This window comes from Phascolarctos cinereus, unplaced genomic scaffold (assembly GCF_003287225.1).
Source record: "Phascolarctos cinereus isolate Bilbo 61053 unplaced genomic scaffold, phaCin_HiC Scaffold_7;HRSCAF=346, whole genome shotgun sequence".
Taxonomy (NCBI): Eukaryota; Metazoa; Chordata; class Mammalia; order Diprotodontia; family Phascolarctidae; genus Phascolarctos; species Phascolarctos cinereus.
This window is the reverse complement of record NW_027556180.1, coordinates 67139193-67149854: the sequence shown is the minus strand read 5'-3', so window position 1 is coordinate 67149854 and position 10662 is coordinate 67139193.

Sequence of the window (10662 nt, the reverse complement as noted above, 5' to 3'; positions counted from 1 at the left end):
TCAGAGGAAGATGATGTGCTCACTATCTATTATCACGATCTGTGCTTGTGTTAAATTGTGTTAAATTTTCTTACTAGCCCACAAGGGGCACAGTAGCCAGGACAGTCTTCTCTTCTCTAAATGTTGGATATTTCTATCTAACACATGCTCAGTACACAATAGGTTTTTATTTTGGCCTGACCAGTGAGGCCACGGTAGAAACTCCCAGTGAGGAAGCTGCCCCTAGTGCTAAACAATAACTGCTCAGAAAGCTGTTGTCGTTGTTTGTCCTTTGCTCTGAAGAGGACCATGACATCAGGGAGGTGATGCCCTGATATGCAAATGAATTGGATTTAAGTGAGGTAGGGCTGTGCAAAGTCACCAGCCTCACTTTCTCCTTTGGAGCCATCTGGGTCCAGTGGCCAGATGTAGATCAGGATGACTGGAGCTGGCCCTGGATGTAGCGGGAGACCTTGGTTTTTTAAGCTAATGTTTTCAATTGGTCTCAATTTGACTGAAGCAATGTCCATTCAGTGATTAAGGCTAGGTAAGAAATGAGGCAGAGAACTGCCTCTTTACCAAGGCAAACAAAACAAAACAACAGCAACAGCAACAACAAAAAGAAAAAAAAGAAAAAGAAAGAAAGAAAGAAAAAGAAAACTCAATCTGGGAGGGGGAGACCCTTAGGGTTTTTGGCCAAAACAGAAATGATTGATATTTACATTCACTCTGAGCCAATCAGGGCCCAAGAGAAGGAAGGAAGCTTTTGAATTAGGAAGCATAGTCTTAAAGAATTGCTGGGGATATGGAGAAATCAGTTGATTTGTCCAGGGCCACACAGCAAATATGAGACAGAGGTAAAACTTGAATACATGTATTCTTGAGTATGAAATCCGCTTTCTTTCCAAAATTCCTCCACATACAAGAAGTACTTAATATCTGTTAAATAATCATAATAGCTAGCATTTATATAGTGCCTACTATATGCCAGGCACTGTGCTAAGCATTTTACAAATATTATCTCATTTGATCCTCACAACGACCCTGAGAGGTAGGTGCTGTTATTATCCCTATTTTACAGTTGAGGAAACAGAGGTTAACCAAGGCTACCCAGCTAGTAGGTGTCTGGAGCTGGATTTGAACTCAGGTCTTCCTGACATCTACTGCTCCACACAGCTGCCAAGAATACTGGGTGAGCATAGGGATATAAATTATTGGGTAAGCTGTGAAGGGGAATTCCTTTCAGCAGAACTATTTCCCCTTATTTCATTTTCCTTCACATTCTCTCTAGGCCTCTAACCCCCAGCAGAAGTTTTAACCAGGTAAAGGGAAAAGAAGGGGAGAGATTGCAAATAGGAGAGGGAGGAAGAAGGGAGCCCAGATGAGAAATGATGGACTCAGCATGCAGAATGAGACATGTATTATTTTGGACATCGCAAATGTGGGAATTTGTCTTGCTCAACTATGTGTATTTATTACAAGGATTTTGTTTTTCTCTTTCCTCCCTCCCTCCCTACTCCCCCTCCACCAGGGGGGGGGTGGGGGAAATAGATTTGTGTTAATTAAAAAAAAATAAACATTTCCTCTAAAAGAGAAGGAAGAGAAGGGAAGAGAAGAAGGAAGGGAGGGAAGAGGAGGAGGGAGTAGTAGAGGGAAGAGGAGATGCAAGTGATGAAGGAGAGAAGGGTGCCTGTAGGTATGGGTGCCCTTAGGCTAACTAAACCTTGGACAATTTTCTAGTTTTGCCACAAGGTTGTGCTGTGACTCTGTCCTTAATTTCCTAGGGAAGGGTGGAAGGAGGAAGGGGATGGGTTGGGGTGGGGGATCCTTGACCGCCCTAGTTACCAACAGAACTCATGTAGGGCTTACTAGGTGGTGGGAGGCCACCACAATCTTGCAACCTCTTGGAGGGGGGGCAAGTCCCTTACATTTTGTCAAGTTCTTTACTCCTTACCTTCCCAGGGCAGGAAGCTCAGTGCCTCAGTTTCCCCAGGCATGCTTCTTTTTACTCCCAGAACACCTGAGATCATGCCGTGTGTCTGTCCACCTCACCCTCAGTGACCCTAGGAGCTAGTCCTAAGGCGGAAATCTCCAGAGATACTCCTGAGTTCAACCGCTCCCATTCCAAGCTTGCTGGAAAGTGAGTTAAGCTGAAACAAATGTTCCCTGGCTCTCAACCCAACCCAGCCCTGGTGGGTGGCCCCTCCCTCCCTTCCCTGCTAGTCCTTTTCCTCAGCCCCTGCCCCACTTTCCCTTTCCCCCATTCCCCTCCCTCCTCTTTCAGTTCCTCCTCCCAGAGACTCTAACAAGGTAAAGATGATGAAAAAGGGATGAAGAGATTGTGGACAGTGTGTTTTCTAAAAGGAGATTAAGCCTCAGGCTAAGGTATTCCAGAGACCATTAGCTTCAGTGGGAAGAATGATCATAGCTAACACGAATATAGCACTTCAAGGTTTGAAAAGTCTTTTACAAATATTGTTTCACAATAATCCTGGGAACTTGTGCTAATATTATCCCTAATTTATAGATGAGGACACTGAGGAAGCCAGAAGTTAAGTGACTTGCCTAGGTTGCACATCCTGGAAGTGGCTTAAGAGCAAACCCTAATGGATTATCATCCTGACTTTTTTGAATTTTCCAGCCCTTTTCACAGAGAGACCCAGACTTATTAATCAGGGATAAAATTATGACCAGGTACAGGAACCTGGGTGTCTGAGTTCCCATTCTTGCTTGGTGGAGTCACATTCTGGGGACTTGAGTGGGCTGGACCTAAATTGAATACAGACAATAGGCTAGAAATGATGTTGGTTGTGAGGAAGAAGGGCAAAGAAGTGACTCTTTCTCCCTCTGTCTCTGGGGGTTAGGCCCCTCCCTTCTCCATTCCCTTGGGATCTAGAGACCCAGGATCCCTTCACAATTCCCAAGCACTGTCCCACAGTAAAGAGAGTTAGGCACAGTCACAGGATGGGAAGAAAGGGAGGGAGGAACAGAGGGGGGAATATTGTGAGGAGAAGGGTCATAGGCCCAAATTCCCAGGCTCTGGCTGCCTTAGGCATTCTGGGAAATAGAGACAGAGAGACACAGGGAGGAACAGGAACAGAAAAACTGAAGAATTATGGATATGAGGAGACAGGGACAGAGAAGCAAGAAAAGGAATAGAGAAGCGAAAAAGAAGAAAAACAGAGAAGAGAGCTCTCTAGAGACTGAGCCTGAGGGCTTTGCTTTCAGCCTGGAGCACTCCTGATGTTATCTCACTACCGCCTGTTGGCTGCTTTCCCCAAACTGCCCCTCCTCCCCTGCCCTGCCGTCCATCCTCTGTCCTTCCCACTGCCCTTTCCTATCCACCCACCTTCCAGGGAAGAATGAATAGGTTCCCAGGGCTCATGGCAGAAAGTAGGGATTGGACTCCTGAAGAAAAGACTCTACAGGGTCCTGGAGCAAGGGAGTGGGGTACAAAAAAGAGACCTGGGGTACAAAAAAGAGACCTGGGCTAGTCTGTCCAAAGTTCCCTTCTAGGCCATTCTGTCCATTCCAGTCCTTCCCTTACTCCAGCTGCTGAGAATCTGCCCATGTGGTCAAGGGTGTGAATGTTTATCTTTATGTGACCCACTCCCATCTGAGGATCTGAGTGTCAGTCCATGCATATTCAACTCCATTTGATAAATGTTGATTGAATTCTTATTCTATACATCAGGTCTCTTAAGACTTGCTCTGATGCCCCATGCTGGAACGGAGGCGGCCCTGAGTTCCTGAAGGTGATGCTAGCCTAGCACAGACTGTGCTAGGTCCTGCCAAACTGTAAAACTTCACAGATGGGTCTGATGACAGACTGTCACTCAAGGACCAGGCTCTCAGAAGCTTGGAGAGGGACATCACCGAGAGGTGATGAAATTTTTTGGCCACTGCAACACATGAAACCATCTACTGAGATTTGGAGGGATTTCAATCTGAGTCAGTGAAGGGAGCACCCACACTGAGGAAATTTTTTTCTTTTTTAAAAAATTTCTTTTGTTTATTTTTAGTTTTCAACATTCACTTCCATAAGATTTAGAGTTCTAAATTTTTCCCCTTCTCTTTCCTCCCCCCTCCCCAAGATGGCATGCAATCTGATATAGGCTTTACATGACAATCACATAAATATATTTCCATATTAGTCATGTTATGAAAGAAGAATCAGAACAAAAGGGAAAAACCATGACAAAGAAAAAAGAGAAAATAGTATGCTTTGATCTACATTCAGACTCCATAGTTCTTCTAGATGTGGATGGCATTTTCCATCATGAGTCTTTTGGAGTTGTCTTAGACCCTTTTACTGCTGAGAAGAGCTAAGTCTATCGAAATTGGTCATTACACAATGTTGCTGTTACTGTGTACGATGTTCTCCTGGTTCTGCTCATTTCACGCATCATCAGTTCATGTAAGTCTTTCCAGGTTTTCCTGAGATTTGCCTGCTCATCATTTCTCTCTCTCTGTCTCTATTTTTCTTTTTGTGAGGCAATTGGGGTTAAGTGACTTGCCCAGAGTCACACAGCTGGTGAGTGTTACGTGTCTGAGGCCAGATTTGAACTCAGGTCCTCCTGACTCCAGGGCCAGTGCTCTATCCACTGCCCCTGCTCATCATTTCTTATGGAACAATAGTATTCCATTACATTCATATACCACAACTTGTTCAGCCATTCCCCAGCTGATGGGCATCACCTTAATTTCCTATTCTTTGCCACCACAAAAAGAGCAGCTACAAATATTTGCTTACTCCTGGGTCCTTTCCCCTTTTTTATGATCTCTTTGGGATACAGATCTAGTAGTGGTATTGCTGGATTAAAAGGCATGCAGTTTTATAGCTTTTGGGGCATAATTCCAAATTGCTTTCCAGAATGGTTGGATCAGTTCACAACTCCACTAACAACGCATTAGTGTTGCAATTTTCCCACATCTTCTCCAATATTTATTATCTTTCTGTTTTGTCATGTTAGCCAATCTGATAGGTGTGATGTAGTTCCACTGAGGGAATTTTTAAAAAATCCTTAAAATAGGAATTCTCAACCCAGAGTCCGTGAACTTGGTTTTTTAAAATATATTTTGGTAACTATGTTTCAATATAGTTGCCTTCCTGTGTAGTCTTATGTATTTTATTTTATTTGTTAAAAGCTTTAAAAATAAAAATTATTTTATTTATTAAAAAATAAAATTAATTATTCTGAGAAGAGGTACATAGGCTTCCCTAGATGGAGAAAGGATATATAACACAGAAAATGTTAAGAACCTTATGCCAGTTATTAAATGTTAAAATGCATCCCTATCAGCCAGTCCTATCCTGCCTCTCACCCATTATCCCCCCAAACTCCTTTCTCTTTCTCTAAGGAACCACTAAAGCACATACTAGTCACTAGACTAAGTAGTGGGGATACAGAAGTGAAAAATGACAGGCCCTGTTTCCTTTTACCATATTAGAGGAATTGGGCACATACATGAATAATTCTAGGTTGGCATCAAAGGAGATAATATATGTAAAGTACTTTGCAACCTTTAAAGCATTATATGAATAGTAGCTATTATTATGACTTAATATATTATTAATATAGCATAAGATAACCCACTTTTATATGATGCTTCAAGGCTTACAAAGCACTTTCCCCATGATAATCTTGCAAGTCAGAAGGGTAGGAGAGATTCAAGAAGGGAAGGATTGCCTCTAGCTAGGGAAATCAGATAGGACAAAATGAAGCGTACTGAGCTAGGACTTGAAGAAAAAGAAGGATGTCAAGAGGAGAGGATTGTTGGAGTGGAAGAAATCACAGGATCATAGATATAGAGTTAGAAAAGACTTGAGGGCCACTGAATTCAGCCCCCTCATTTGGCAGATGAGGAATTGTTCAGGTTAAGTAGTTTGCTCAAGGTCACACAGATAGCCACTAGCAGAGTTGGGGGTTTGAACCCAGGTACCTCTGTGCTTTCAGACACAGAGGATGGGTGTGTACAAATTCACAAGGGCAAGAGAAAGTGCTGAGATGTGTGTTTACATGTGGGTTGTGTATGCATCTGATTCTCAGGGTGAGTGTACACTAGGCTCTCTGCAGGCAATTGTGTTTACAGTCTGGTTTTTTTCCCCCTCTCTTTTTTTAGCACCTGGGTCAAAAACCTTTATGTTTCCCCCCCACCCCCACCCCATTTCTCTTTCATAGTGTAACTGGTTAACTGGTCTGTATCTGACCTCTGGGGAACATTTGAACTTATCTCCCCTGAAGGGGGTAGGGATAGAAGGGCAAGGGTTAGAGCCCTGACAAATTTAGAAAGGCAGAGAAGTTCATGGTGGTGATGATGGGTGGGAAGTGATTTTCAGATCAGGGATTGATTTGCCTTTTTATTTGTATCCACAGCACCTAGCATAGTGGTATACAGTAAGTGCCTAGTGAATGCCTTGTCATTCACTTGTTCATTCATTGGAAGTCTGGATATCAAGCCATCCTCCAGCCAGGGGCTCCTTTCCCTTTTCCAGTCCTTTATCCAGGCAATTTGCAGGGGAGTCAATACACTACAATAGGGACTCTGGATAAGAGAATGAAGAGTAGAAACTTGAGCGTCCTGGGGGTTCAGGTCTAACTTCTGGAATGCAGCTGGGCACCCCTGCCCCCTTTGTCTGGACTCCCAGTTCTTCTGCTCTAAAGTCTGGCCGAATGTACTGCTGGACTGCTGGAGTGTAGCAATGTGTATTTTAAAGGAAGGGGTGGGGGAGAAAGGGGCAACAGAAAAGGCCCCCTGCAGAGGAGAAGGCTTGTTGGCAGGAGCCCCAGTTTCCTGAGCTGATCCCCTTTCCTTACCACCCTCCCCCATCTTTGTTGTTTCAATAACATCATTTCTGTCCCCCCCACAGAGAGGTCTGAGAGCTAGAGAAGGAAGGAGCAGGGACTTGGTGGTGGTGGTGTGGGGGTATGGTGAGGGGAACATGGTGGGGAGAGGTGTAGGAGCTGAGGGTTGTTGGAGAACAGGGGATTATGTCCTACTGGAGGTTAGTTCTTCCCTACGCAGATTTGGGGTACCCCGCTGCTCAGATTGGGGCAGGGCAGTCCCTGAGCCCTGGTCCCCCGACAGCAAAGACAAATATATTAAAATTCTTGCTGAGGAGAAGAATGCAGGATGGGGAGAATGTTTCATAATCTCTAATAACAGTGGTGGGTGGGGGTAGGGGGCAGGCAAGGAGGGCTCTGGATAGAGGGAGTGGGCCTAGCTGCAGGCTTCTCCCTGGGCCACCTGGGGCCTTCCCTTAGGGGTGCTGGTGTTAGTGAGGGCTGACCCCCAAGCCCTCTCATCCACCTGTGCTTCTGGCTGGATCTGCATGTTCTTTGTTTATTTCTGATTGTTTATCTCTCCCTGCACTCTTGTGATGTCTTGGGTTGTCTCTTTCTGTGGATACTGCCCTATCATAGCAAAACATTTGTTAAAAATAATTCATGAGGGTTATTTTGCATTTCATTTGAATTCTATTCATTAAATGTTAAACTACATCCCTATCTGCCTGTTCTATCTGTCTCTCTCCCAATGCCTCCCCCCAGACTCCTGTCTCTAAGTATTCACTAGCCTCCAACCCTTTCCAAATCTGCGCAAGCTTTTGCGCCTCTCCCCTAATATGCTCTCCACCTCAACTTCATTTCTCTTAATGCTCCTCTTTGGCCTCTGCCCTTCTTTCTCCTTTGTTCTCCTGGTCCCTCTCCCTTCAGTGCACCCACAGCTCTTGCCCTCTGTACTTGGTGCCCAACAGCCCCTGCCCTCCCCCTTCAGTGTGCCCTACACCCAAATCATGACCCTTCCTCAAAGTTCCTACTCAATCCCTCATTTGTAAGGGGAAGAGATTAAGCATTTATTAAGGGATGACTATGAGCCGGGCACTGTGCTAAGTGCTTTATAAATATCTCATCTGATTCCTTGGTACAGTGGAGAGAGAACTTATTCTTAGAGTCAGAGGACCTGGATTCAAATTCCACCTCTAACACTTACTACTGGTGTGACCTTGGACAAATAATTTAACCCCCTCAGGCCTTAATTTCATTTGTAAAATAAGGGGATTGGATTAGGTGGTTTCTGAGGTTCCTTCCAGCTTTATACCTATGATCCTAGCTATGGGACCTTAGGCAAGTCATTTAATGTCCTTGAGCTTTATGAAGGGGCTGGATTGGGTAACCTCTGAGGTCTCTTCCAGCTTGAGACCTATGATGCCATGAGCCTTCTGCCCACTCCCATCAGTCCCTATTCCTGTGCCAAGGTTCTCTCAATATCCTGCAAAGCTCCTGCCCCTCTCCCTCAGGGTCTCTATAATCCCTGCCCCCTTTCCCCCAATGTTCTCTCCTCTAATGTTCACCATCCTGCCTCTGCCCCTCTCACCTACTCATGCCAGTCTCTGTCCTTTACCCTAGATTCTCCCTCCACCAATATCTCCCTTTCTCAATATCCCCTCAGCCCTGGCTCCTCTTCTCCACTGTTTCCTAGCCCTTTTCTTTATAGTGCTTCCCCACTTCACCCCAAGGATCAACCCCCAGCACCTCTCCCTCTGCTCCCAGTGCCTCTCCAGGTCTCTGAGTTCATAAAAAGCCTGTTCCTCTCCCCATTGTCTCTCCCCACCTCTTCCCCTGCCCCCTTCAAACCCTGTCCCTTACCCCTCATCATCTCCCAGCCCTCATCCCTTGCTCCTCTTCCTCATAGCCCCTATTCCACAATGTCCTCAGCCCCTAGGTCACCTCCTTCTCTCTTCCTATCCTTTGTGCCTGCTGTTCTTTTGCTCTTTTCCAGTGCATTTTTTAAATGGTACTTTGGGATGTCGGGTCTGTGAATACAGCCAGGTTGGATCTTTGCTTCTGTTTCTGTTGCTCTATCTGTTTTCTCCTGGTGTCTGGCCTTTCTTCATTCTCCAGCTTTCTCTCTTTCCTAGTTGTATCCCATCTGCAGACTTTCCCTCCCACCTCTCCTTTTCTGGATTGACTTTCCTTCTTCATTCGATTTCCCTTTGCCCCATAGAGTTCTTTTGTCTCTCAGTCCCTAAGCCAGTGGAAGTGTCTCTGTTCGTCCCACCCGCTGCCTGTTCCTTTCTCTTTCACTAAGTGAGCTGCAGAAGGCTCCTTACTCTTCCCCTCCCCCAAGCTCTCACCCCCTCTCCTGAAGTTGAAATGAAGATTCCCTGGATCTTCCTCCCACCCCTGTTGGCTAAGGTCTTTCCTCTAAGGGCTCTGAGCTACTCCGCTTGTCTCAAACAACGCTTTCCTGCCCGGAACCCCGCCCCCATTCCCAAACTCGAAGGCACCTTAAAGTTGGGGCCAGGGCGGACAGGGACTGCTGTTCCCTTCTGGAATCCTGACCTCCATCCGTCTCTCGGCACCCATCGGGGGGGCACTGTGAGGGACCCCTGCCTGCAGGGGGAGGAGGTGAGGCCTTCAGTGCCCTCCCCTGAACCTAGGTGTGATGAATGGTTCTGTCCCCCCTCCTCGCCAGTTGCTGGCCCCCTCCCCACAGGGCCCTTTGATCTCTCCCAATGGGGAGGGGGCCGGGGGCATCAAAGGCATTTTTGTGGCATTAGAGAATCAGATAAACGCCGTCTCACCTGCAGCTGGGCTCCCCCACCCCCACAACACCGCTCAGCGGCTGCCAGGGGCGGATGCCGGGTGGGAGAGGAGGTGGAAGGGCAGGCTCAGGGAACCAGGGACCCTCTGGGGCTGAGCTGGTGCTCACCCCGGCACTGCTACAGAGCGTGGGGAGAAAGCTTTGGTCTCTACCTCTGAAGCCCACCAGCCTACCGACGATCCACAGCCCTTCCCCCTCCCGAGTGAAGGTGGGAGGAAGAGCAGCAGGGCCATCAGGACACGTTCTCAATTCTCAGGAGGGAGGGAGGTCAGGGGAACTTCCTTAGCAGTGAGGACCGAGGAACTGGTTGCCTAGAGGAAGCTGCGCATAGATCACTGGATTTGGAGCTACAAGAATTGAGTTCGAGTGTCGATTCGGTTACTTGCTCTTACGTGACCTTGGGCAATCACTTCATCTCTCTGGGTCTCCTCACTTTCCTGGTCCGTATAATGACAGAGTGTATGGACAAGATTATCTCTAAATTCTCTTCCAACCCTGAAGTCTGTGGATCTTCTTCCCTGGGGATGCTTCTGCTCTGGGAGAGACTTCTGAGAGCTTTGCCTAGCACAGAGATCAAAAAGTCTGTAGGCAGAGGGAGGGAGCAGAGGACCTTTGTAAGGAACAGCTAGCCTCAGGAGGTCTGCGATTCTAAGTTAGGCACCCCTATCCTTCTAGGCCCCCACCCCGTCTTCCCCTTGGCCCCTGGGGCTGCATATTCCTCTAACTCCCCCCCCCCCACTCCCTCATTCCTGGGAAGTTTTCTCTCTTTACAGTCAACAAACCTGTCAAACTTCTCCCCCCCTCCATTTCTCCTCTCCCCTTCCCTCCTCTTCTTAGGTCTTCCCCGCCCCCCTTCCCACACAGTTTTCTCCCAAGCTCTGAGCTGGGGGCAGACAGGGCAGCTCGCGGACCCAGGAGATAGCCAGCCCTTGGGGTGGCGGAGGAGGGACCTGCCCCACTGGACCAGGAATTCACCCCGGCTCCGCCCAGAGACCCCGGCTCCCCGCCCCTCTCCACCCGAAGCCCCGGGGCGCAAGGCTCTGGAGATCTCCGCCGCCGTGCTGTCGCAACTGCCAC